This window comes from Triticum dicoccoides, chromosome 5B, assembly GCF_002162155.2.
Source record: "Triticum dicoccoides isolate Atlit2015 ecotype Zavitan chromosome 5B, WEW_v2.0, whole genome shotgun sequence".
In the NCBI taxonomy this organism is placed as follows: Eukaryota; Viridiplantae; Streptophyta; class Magnoliopsida; order Poales; family Poaceae; genus Triticum; species Triticum dicoccoides.
In genome coordinates this window covers 260,592,928-260,604,258 of record NC_041389.1, presented here as the reverse complement: position 1 = coordinate 260,604,258, position 11,331 = coordinate 260,592,928, and positions in this window count along the sequence as shown.

The window sequence follows — 11,331 nt, the reverse complement described above, 5'->3', positions numbered from 1 at the left end:
GTAAAAATATTTTATTTTAATCTTTTAATTATTCTTTGAGACATTTAGTTATTAAAGTAAGAATATTTCATTTTCAATCTTTTTATTATTTTTTGAGACATTTAGTTACTAAAGTGATAATATTTGTTTATAATCTAATAATCTATTATTATGTTGAGCCTTTTTTATGTTTTTAGACCTTTTAGTTTCTAAAGTAAGAATATTTATTTTGAATCTATTATTATTTTGAGTTTTTTTATTATTATGAGACTTTAGTTACTAAAGTAAGAGTGATTATTTTTTGAGACTTTTAGTTTTTTATGTCTTTTTCATATTTTGGATTGTTTTCGTGTCTCTTATTATTATTTTTGGAACTTTATCTTTTATTGACACGAGCCTATTGTGCCTAGCCCAACGTTGTGTCGGACGTTGTCCGGTCAAAACGAAGGGGCCACGGCCACCTAGCCCCAGTTGTCGCTTCCTCACGATCCCCTTCTCGTCATCGCCCTCTCGATCTCCTTTCTGCCGATGACCAATTTCCGGAGTCCGCCGGTCCTCAGGACACATCTAGACCTCCCCTGCCAACCGAATGAAATAGACCATTTGGATTCATTTTTAAGCCAAGGTGTTATTAGCAACACTAGGGTTTTGGCAATGGAGTAGACAGTAGGCGACAACGATCCTCGGCTCCAATGCTAGGTGAGCATCTCCCTCTGATTTTTTTGGGTACGTGGTCTTGGCAGCTTCGATTCGATTCTGTAGAATGTCCAAATAGCCTAATTAGTTCAAAGAGCAATGTTGCTCTGTTTTTGGAATTAGTAATGTTGGAAATGATCCAAGGTGTTGCATTGTTGTTGGAATTATAGCAATGTTGTAAATGAACTGATTCATGTGGCAGGCTATCCGGGGTAGGCTTCCTGCATCGGACCAAATCGCAAGAGGAATGGGCCTGGTTCTAATCATTGCGCTCTATATTCTGAATTGGAAGATTCCAATCACATTTTCTTTGGGTGTGTTCTGGCCAAGGTTGCTTGGTGCTGCATTCGGTCCTGGCTTGGTGTGTTGTGGGCCCCTAATTCTTTTGTTGAGCTTCGTTTACTCGCTTCGGGGCTCCAGGACCAGACCAAGTGGATGCTTTGGATAGGGGATGCCACTTTATGTTGGGCGATGTGGACTACTAGGAACAAGTTCACGACTGAGCATGTCTTCCCTAACAAGTCTGTTGATTTTCTCTTTAAAATTACTATATTATTGCAGCAGTGAAGATTATTGACTAAGGCCACTAATCGTGATGCTTTGAGGGTGCTAATTTTGAATGTCGTGGCATCTGTTGTTTCTCTATCGCATCCAAACCCTGATGCCCAAGCTTAGGTCATTATGCTTCCAAGTTGTTCCTATAGGTTGTGGGCATGCGTGCCTTTTTGTTATTCATTTGGTGGCTTGCGCGCCTGCTACTTCTAAACTATGCTGGGATTTTCCCCGATGAGGAGGGAAGATGCAGTACAGTAGAGATAAGTGTTTCCCTTAGTGAGAACCAAGGTTATCGGACCAATAGGAGAACCACGCAAATTCCCGTCTTCGGTACTTACACACACAAAAGCAAATACTTGCACTCAACGCGGGCAAGAGGTTTGTTAATCCCCTTGAACTCGTTACTTGCAAGGATTAATTCTAATAGTGATAGATAGATAAATAAACTACAAAACAAAATAGAAGTAAATACCAACAAGGTATTTTGGTTTTTATAATATGTAAAAGTAGACCCGGGGACCATAGTTGTCACTAGAGGCTTCTCTCTCGAACACATAGCATATGCTAGGTAAACAAATTACTGTTGGAAAATTGATAGAAAGCACATAGTTATGACATTATTCATGGCAATGATCACACATATAGGAATCATGTTCGAGACATGTAGACCGACTCCTGCTTGCATCTACTACTATTACTCCACCAATCCACCGCTATCCAGCATGCATCTATGGTATTAAGTTCATGACAAACAGAGTAACGCTTTAAGCAAGATGACATGATGTACACAAAGTAAACTCAAGCAATATGAATAAAACCCATCGTTTTATCCTTAGTAGCAACATTACAATACGTGCCTCGCTACCCCTTCTGTCACAAGGTGAGGACAACGCAAGATCGAACCCACTAAAGCACCTCTCCCACTAAATATAAATCAATCTAGTTGGCCAAACCAAACGAATAGATCAGATAGAAATACAAAGATATCATAATCATGCATAATAAAGTTCACAAAAGACTCAATTACTTTCAATGAATAATCTGACCATAAACCCACAATTCATCGAATCCCAACAAACACACCGCAAAAGAAGATTACATCGGATAGAACTCCAAGAAGATCGAGGAGAACATTGTATTGAAGATCAAAGAGAGAGAAGAAGTCATCTAGCTACTAGCCATGGACTGGTAGATCTATGGTAAACTACTCACGCATCATCAAAAGGCAGCAAGGATGATGTAGAAGCCCTCCATGATCGATTCCCCCTCAGGCAGAGTACCGGAAAGGACCTCCAAATGGGATCACGGAAGAACAAAAGCTTGCGGCGAGAGAAAAAGTGTTTCAGGTGGCTCTTTGGGGTTTTCTCAATATTTGAGAATTTATAGAAGTGGAATTAGGTCAGATGGAGCCTCATGGGGCCCACAAGGTAACAGGGCACAGACTCCCTGGGCGTGCCCTATTGCCTTGCCATCTCCTCATTTGTCCTCTGGTCTCTTCCCGAAGCTTCTAGGGTCCCTTATGTCGAGAAAAAAATCGTCAAAAACTTTTGTAGCGTCTGGACTCCATTTGGTACCGATTTTCTAGAAAACCAAAAACAAGCATAAAACAAAAACTGACACTAGGAACTGGGTTAATAGGTTAGTTCTCAGAAATGATATAAAATAGCATATAAATGCATATAAAGTATCCAAGATTGATAATATAATAGCATGAAACAATAAAAAATTATAGATTTGTTGGAGACGTATCAGCATCCCAAGCTTAATTTCTGCTCGTCCTCGAGTAGGTAAATGCTAGAAACAGAATTTTTGATGTGAAATGCTATCTAACATGTGTATCATGTAATCTCTTTTATGGCATAAATATTAAGATACGAGTGATTAAATGTAATAGTCTATCAATTGATATAAAGACATCAATACTCAGGCATACTAACAAACGATCATGCCCTTCAAAATAAAGAATGCTATCCCTACAAAATCATATAGCCCAGCATGTTTAGTCTCCCTAGCATTAAGATATTAATCATTAACTACCCCGATGACAAGCCAAGCAATTGGATAATACTTCTTAACGTGCTTCAACATTTTCAACCCCACGCAATACATGAGCGGGAGCCATGGACATAGCACTATAGATGGAATATAATGCGGTGATATTGAGAAATAAGGGGAAGTCAAAAAGGAAGAAAGTCTCGCATCGATGCGGCTAATCAACGGGCTATAGAGATGCCCATCAATCGATGTCAATACGAGGAGTAGGGCTGTCATGCAACAGATGCACTAAGAGTTATAAGTGTATCAAAGCTCAATGGAAACTAATTAGGTGTGCATCCAACTTACTTCACTACAAAAAAAAGACACATTCGTGACATCTTGGGCTGAACCAATTTTTTTCTGTCATGCTTATGGCACTTCTATGACGATAATTGTGACAAAACCAAGTATCATTATAGATGTGGTGGGCTCCTACTTCTATGAAAAAAAATCATGACAGAAAATGGGCTTTTCGTCCTGGGCGGGCCGAAGACGCACATGCATGGCATTCTTTGGGCCGTCCATGACAGAAAAAATCATGGTAGAAGCGAGGGAGAGGAAAGTATCGGGGAGTTCTCAGTTACGGTGGGTGGTCGGGGCCGAGCGATGCACGGAGGTTTGCGCGTTTCTCTCGTACACGTACGCACGTGTGTGTGAGGCGTTGCGCTCTAACTGAACCTGAGCGAGGTGTTGGCTCTAACTGAACCCGAGCAATTGCACTAGCTACGTTACTAAACTCCGATCGATCCCTTGTTGTTAACTGAATCCGAGTGATTCCTTCTCTACTGCTGCTAACTGAAGCCGATCGAAGCTGCCTCTTGATGAATAGTTCGCGGTGGGGGTTGGATGAACAGGATCCCGCGGTAGTAGAGGCTGTTGCCGCTGGATGAACATGACCCCAATCAAGGAGGTGGGGGTGAATGAACATTAGCCGGTGGAGGGACCCCATACATGGAGGACTGGTTGAACAGGACCCTGTGGAGGGCTGGTTGAACAGTAGCCGGTGGAGGCTGGATGAACAGGACCCCGTGGAGGGCTGGATGAACAGTAGCCGGTGGACGAAGGATGAACAGGACCCCGTGGATGAACAGTAGCTGGTGGAGGCTGAAGGAAGCGACGGTGGAGGCAGGAGGAAGTCGACGGTGGATGAACAGTAGCAGGTGGAGGCTGGAGGAAGTCGACGGTGGATGAACAGCAGCCTGTGGAGCCCCATTTTGCGGTAAGCCACACCCCTCCCGATGAACAGGACCCTGTTTCGACCGCAGGCGCTCCAACACAAGTCTATTTCCTCCGTTTTGCGATACGCCACACCCCTCCCGATCAACAAGGACCCCGTTTCGACCGTACGCGGTCGAACACAAGTCTGTTTCCTCCGCTTTGCAGTACGCCAGACCCTTCTCAATGAACAGGACCCTGGTTCGACTGTACGCGCTCCCAGAAGGCCCGTTTCCTCCATTCTGCAGTATGCCAGACCTCATTTCGGCTGTTCCGTCCAAGCCGGTTTGCTCTCGATGAACACGACACATTTTGTTGCCTCCCGAGGAACACGACGCATTTCATTGCCTTCTCATGAACACGACGCAGTTTCTCCGTTCTGACCCAGCTAGTTGGCTTCCGATGAATAGGACGTTGTTGCTGCCGTCCGTGGCCTCTCCATGTACACGAGCCCTGGTCGTATGTATGAGCGAGTATGCGTTCGAGACCCTACCCGTATGTACATATGTGGCTGTATTTTTTGGCATCAGGCTGTACGTACATGTACATGGTTTGGACTGGACTGCGTGAACTGCTACCACACCTTACTTGGCCACGGTTCATCGTGGCAGACAGACCGATCGACCGGTATGTACACAGACAACACTACGTATGCTTCGACCAGATGGGTCCCAGCTGTCAAGGAGGATAAGGACGCACTTCCTTGCGTGCGAAGATATAGCTGGTGGGTCCCAGCTGTCAGGGGGAAGAATCATTTTTTTGCCCGTAATAAGGACACACTTCCTGCGTGTGAAGATGTAGCTGGTGGGTCCCAGCTGTCAGGGGGAGAAAACATTATTTTTAGGGTAAAAAGGATGCAGTTGCATGCATGTGTCCATGGGCATGGTGCGTCTCCACTGTCATCCTCTCCACGTATAGTCATCTTCTGATGACTTTCGTTTGTTGACCACATTGATCACACCGTGCAGAGCGCACCAAGCCGGTGGACGATGATGAGGCCCCAGACTGGAATGCCCCGGAGATGGGGATGATACGGCAGTGGAGTCGCAGACGTAGAGGAGTGAGAAACTTGACTGGTTCGGGTGCGGGGTGGGCCTACACTTGGCAGAGAATAACAGGAGGTGCGGAGGAGTGGAGGGATGCACGTGGGAAATGGTTCCAAGGTCGATATGATCTCCGTCGGCACGCTACCTCTACATCTACCTTCGGGATTAGTTTTAGACCTGAATAATTGTCATTTGGTGTCAGCGTTGAGCATGAACGTTATATCTGGATCTTGTTTGATGCAAGACAGTTATTCATTTAAATCAAAGAATAATGGTTGTTCTATTTATATGAGTAATATCTTTTATGATCATGCACCCTTGCTGAGTGGTCTATTTTTATTGAATCTCGACCGTGATGATACACATGTTCATAATATTAAGACCAAAAGATGCAAAGTTGTTAATGATAGTGCAATTTATTTGTGGCATTCCCGTTTGGGTTATATTGGTGTAAAGCACATGAAGAAACTCCATGCTGATGGGCTTTTGGAATCACTTGATTATGAGTCATTTGGTGCTTGCGAATCGTGCCTCATGGGCAAGATGACTAAAACTCTGTTCTCTGGCACAATGGAACGAGCTACTGACTTATTGAAAATAATACATACTGATGTATGCGGGTCAATGAGTGTTGAGGCTCATGGCGGATATCTTTATTTTCTTACCTTCATAGATGATTTGAGCAGATATGCAGGGCCGGCCCTGAGGGAGGGGGGCAGAGGGGGCGGCCGCCCCAGGCCCCCAAGATGCAAGGCCCCCCACCCAGGTACTACGTACACAGCCTGATAGGCCCACATACACGAACGTGTCTAGACGCAGGCAGCCGCTCGCTCCAATCCTCTCCAATGTATTCCTAATTCCCTTCCGAGATGGCCAGATCTTATAACGAGTTCGCACCTTCAGGACGATCGTGATCCTGTCCTGGCCCTCGGCTCTAATCGCGAGTCGCCGTTTCACCCGCAGACTCGGCTCTCCAATCTCCACTCGAGGTGTGATCTGCCGTCGCCAAGGGTCTGACGCACTAAGGTACATCGAGCAGCCGGTCCATCCCCATCCTATGAGTGGCTGATCATCAGACCATCACCGATGGCAATCCCACATATTCAAGGTATACTGTATTCTCCGTATTACTATTCCTTATTAGCTAATTAAGTAATTAATCTTTGCATCCAATGTCGTGTAGCTTTTGCGCGTTCAACTTATGATGTATTTATTTTCAAAATTGTGTGTATTTGCCTGTATAAATGATTCCATACAAATATTTGTTTTGGATGGATCTAGATGTATATATACACACACACAGGAACTAGCAAAGTGAGCATGTATTGCAATGGATTCATAATATACTAGTATACTTGTTAAAAAAATAAAAATCATCCAATTCTTGATTATAAAAATATGATAAGTTTCACCCAAGTATATTCCTCTTATTTGTTGGATGATCTGTGGAAGGGTTGTGTCTTGTTTGGAGAGACCAAAGAATTTTCTATAAACGTCAAGCAGAGGAGCGGGGTCCTTCTGCAATACCAGAACCTTCCTCGCATATAGTAGATGCAAATCGGATGGGTAGAAATGGAAGAACACTGACACTGTAGAGGTACTAATTATAACTGCTACGAATTTACGATGGTTGAAGTAAAGGGCCCCGAGTTTTCGTTTCCCCCCGGGCCCCCAAAATCTCAAGACCGGCCCTGCAAATATGGTTATATCTACTTAATGAAGTATAAGTCTAAAACATTTGAAAAGTTCAAAGAATTTCAGAGTGAAGTGAAAAATCATCATAACAAGAAAATAAAATTTTTATAATCTGATCGTGGAGGAGAATATTTGAGTTACGAGTTTGGGAAAGAGAGGGAAATGGCGGTGGTTGTGCCGCCAACTGGCGGGCCAAGGGGAGAAGTAGGCGGCCGTCACACACGTCTATTTCGTATCCGCACCGACGCAAATGAGGCCCAAATTTGCGCCTGGAACAGGTACGCATGCTAAAAAAAGGAGGCGCGTATGTTTGGGTCGGCGCGTTGCGCCGACTTGTATGTCCATTTCGACTCAAACAGACGGGCGAACTAAATGGGTCGATGCATTGGAGTTGCGCTAACTTCTTTTCTACTCTTCTATCAACTACTACCTCCATCTGGTTTATTGGTCCCCTTCGTATTAAGTGTCAAATTTTGATCATAGGTTTAACTAACAAAATGTCGACGCATGTCACCGGAAATTATACCATTGAAAACTATGTTCAAATATGAATGCAACAGTATGATTTTTTGTAACATGCATTACATTTTGTGAGTTAAATTTATAGTCAAAATTTAGAGTAAATAGCATAAAACTACTACTTTACAGGCTAAGGTTCCAAAAAACTACCGAATTTATTTTTTCACTGATAAGTACCAAGTCAGGGGTTGGTTGTTTCAAAAAAACCCCAAATCCTCTTTGTTAAAACATTAAACGTGTTTATGACAGGTCAGGCCTGCCACTAAACACACCATTTCATTGACCGTTTGTTTGACCGTTAACTGACTTGTGGGGGGCACATGTCAGCGTCGCATCCACAGATTTTTCACGGATTAGCCCATACAAGTATTTTAAAAAGCAATCGGGTCCCTGGAATCATTTTTTAAAGCAATCGGGTCCTTGGACTGTCGCCGTCGTGCCTCCAAAGGGCTCTACCTGTGGTCGTCGTTGCATCTCCATGGGGCTCTGCCCGTGGTCGCCGCTGCATGCCGCCATGGGTGGTCGCCACCGCGTGCCGCCGCCATGGGGTTCCACCCGCGGTCACCACGCGCCATGGGGCTTCACCCGTGGTCGTCACCGCGCGCTGTGGGGCTATGCCCGTAGTCGCCATGCGCGCCATGAGGGCTTGTGTGCACGCCGCTGCTGCCACCACCAGCCAGAGCAGCTCGACCCTGCCCTCCTCCGCGCCGAGGATGGCCATGCCGCCACCACCTCCAGCCGGGGCCACTGGACCGAGCTGGTCGAGCTGCTCCACCCACCTAGAGCCAGCGCGAGCAAGAGGGAAGGGAGAGAGGCAGTTGTCGGTGTCAAAACTGGCGGATCTCGAGTAGGGGGTCCCGAACTGTGCGTCTAAGGCTAATGGTAACAGGAGGCGGGGGACACAATGTTTACCCAGGTTCAGGCCCTCTCGATGGAGGTAATACCCTACTTCCTGCTTGATTGATCTTGATGATATGAATATCACAAGAGTTGATTTACCACGAGATCGTAGAGGCTAAACCCTAGAAGCTAGCCTATGGTTATGATTGTTGTCATAATAAACTATCGACTAGCCTGGCCCTGGTTTATATAATGGACCAGAGGCCTAGGATAACAAGAGTCCAAGCCGAATACGCTGGTGGGGAGGAGTCCTTGTCTTGATCACCAAGTCTTGTGGAATCTTTCTCGTGTATGCATCGGTTGTCCGAACTGGCCCATGAGTATACGGCCATGGGGGTCCTCGGCCCGATACACCTTTTCGGGAGACGACGTGTTGAGTACCCCCTAGTCCAGGACACGGTCAGTAGCCCCCTGAACCGGTCTTCAAGTTGGGGACGCTCCTCAATTCTTCCGAACTTTTCTTCATCTTTGGTCGTCGGTCTTGAAAACTGGTTCAACAAATCTGCTCATCTTCGATCTCGAGGATTGCCGAAGTAAATCCGAAGAGTTTACACGTCGGGTATCCGAGGAGCCCCTTCAAGTTCTTGGCCTTTATCAATGCCTTGTTATTTTTATGCCACACCATAGGTTTGAAGTTGTTCCCAGGCGGCAGTGTCCTTTGCGTCTAAGCTCCAACGCCGAACTGCATTCGAGGTGTCTTTTGCAGCCGAGCACCAATGTCGGACTGCTTCCAAGCTCCAACGCCAGAATGTATCCGAGCTCCAACGCCGGACAGTGTCCAAACTCTAATGCCGGACTATATCCGAGGTGTCATAGATCACCTTGGTTCAAAAAAGTTGAAAGAGTTCAGCCGAGCTTAATGCTGGAAATGCCCTCCATGGGGCCAGCCACTGGCGCCCGAGCTTTATGCCGGACTGCTTCTGAGGTGGTGCACCACCATGGCCATGGGCTGATTTTTATGAATTTAATTCCGAATTGTGCAATGTAATCTCTGATGAGATGTATAGCCAGTAGCCCTCAAGGTGCGTGTTGGCTTAATATCCGGGATGCACCTGAAGGATAAAATCAAATCGCTGACCTCAATAGCCCCTGAGACTCAGGTCGATTCGTGAAATCGGCCTGAGGATCAATTCCCAGCTCGGCAACATACTTAGGAATAGAAACGCAGTGTAATATATTAGGGAAAATAGTGATCGACGAACAGGCCCTTGATAGAGGGTCTTGAGAAGTCGCCGTAATATATTAGCTTGATGACGGATAGGTCCAGATGGTACCTATTGTTGTCCAAAGACGCGCTTGCCCATAGTTCGGTCATGCCGAACACTGAGCACTTTGAATTTTCTGCATTGAATAGGCAATGCAGTAGCCCCCGAGACACTGGTCAGGTGGCAACACCAGATCAGGGGATCGATGTACCCCTTTAATATTTGTAAATGATGAGCACGAAGCCCAGTAGCCCCCGAGCCTTAATGTGGGCACGGGTGGCCGAATTAAGGATCGATATCGAAAGTAAAATCACAAAGTATGTGTAATGATTTTATGTATCCAAGTACTCTACATCATTAATGCTCGGATCCGCATTGTACAAAACTTTGTTGACCGACCATCGGCTTCAACCTCCTCGACCAGCAGCCGAGGAGTGTTTGTCCTACTTTATAAAACCTTTATGAGGGCAAAGATTTACGGCAAACAAGGCAATCCGGCCATACGGTTTTATAAACAAAGGTACGCGGAGAGATATGTTATATTAATTTTTAATGTAAGAAACATCTTCCAAAAAAAATAGTCCCACTATGGTTCCTTTCTTTGGGTTGTCATGCTAAGCATGATCATGAAACCTCAGCTCCGATCAATGTGGGAGCAAAATATTGAGGATTTAGTTCGGGGAAAGTTCCCGAATTCTATGGTATTAATGAACCAAAATTTTCACTTCTGTCGTTGCCGACCAATGTGATCATTTAAGATTGCTAGCTTTCGGCTTCACCCAGTCTGAGGTACTAACTCAGATGACCCGCTAGTAACAATCACCAGAGGTGCTCCCTTTACCACCTAGCCGAACAATCGGGAATGTAGGGGTAAGCACAGGAGCCAGGCAACCCAGCTTGGCCAAAACCTTAAGTCCAATTGATGCATATTTATGGCTTTATATAACGATAATTACGGAAGGCAACGCTTGTATAATGAATGCTGATGATATATACTTATTTTGACTCCATTGCAACCGTTTATTAGTTGAAAGTGGCCCATCATCGGCTTCTACCCCTTTGCAGATACTACGCAGGGTGTTTCTGCAATAACCAGAAAACCCTTAGCCGACGTCTCGGTGCCCGCAGGTGGTTGTGTTAGCGGAAACGAGGCAATCAGATATCTTGGCTTTATAACTTTCACTTAGTTATAGGAGCTTTAAACTGGGGAAGCTAGCTGCGAGCCCCCGGTTAGTGTTCGGCGACAGCTGAGGTCAAGCCGTAAACACTTCGGCCAATGTTATGAACGGCCCATAATTTAACACGGTCATCGGATTGCTGACCAGTTTGCGCTTATTGTGACAGTCAGTTTTTGGCTTTCTCCACTGAGGTGCTTAACCATGCGAGCTGGAAGCACAATCGCAGTGGTTCTCCCGTTGCACACCTAGCCGAACAAAGCGGAACATAGGAGGCAAGCACATGAGCCAGGAAACCCAACTATTGAC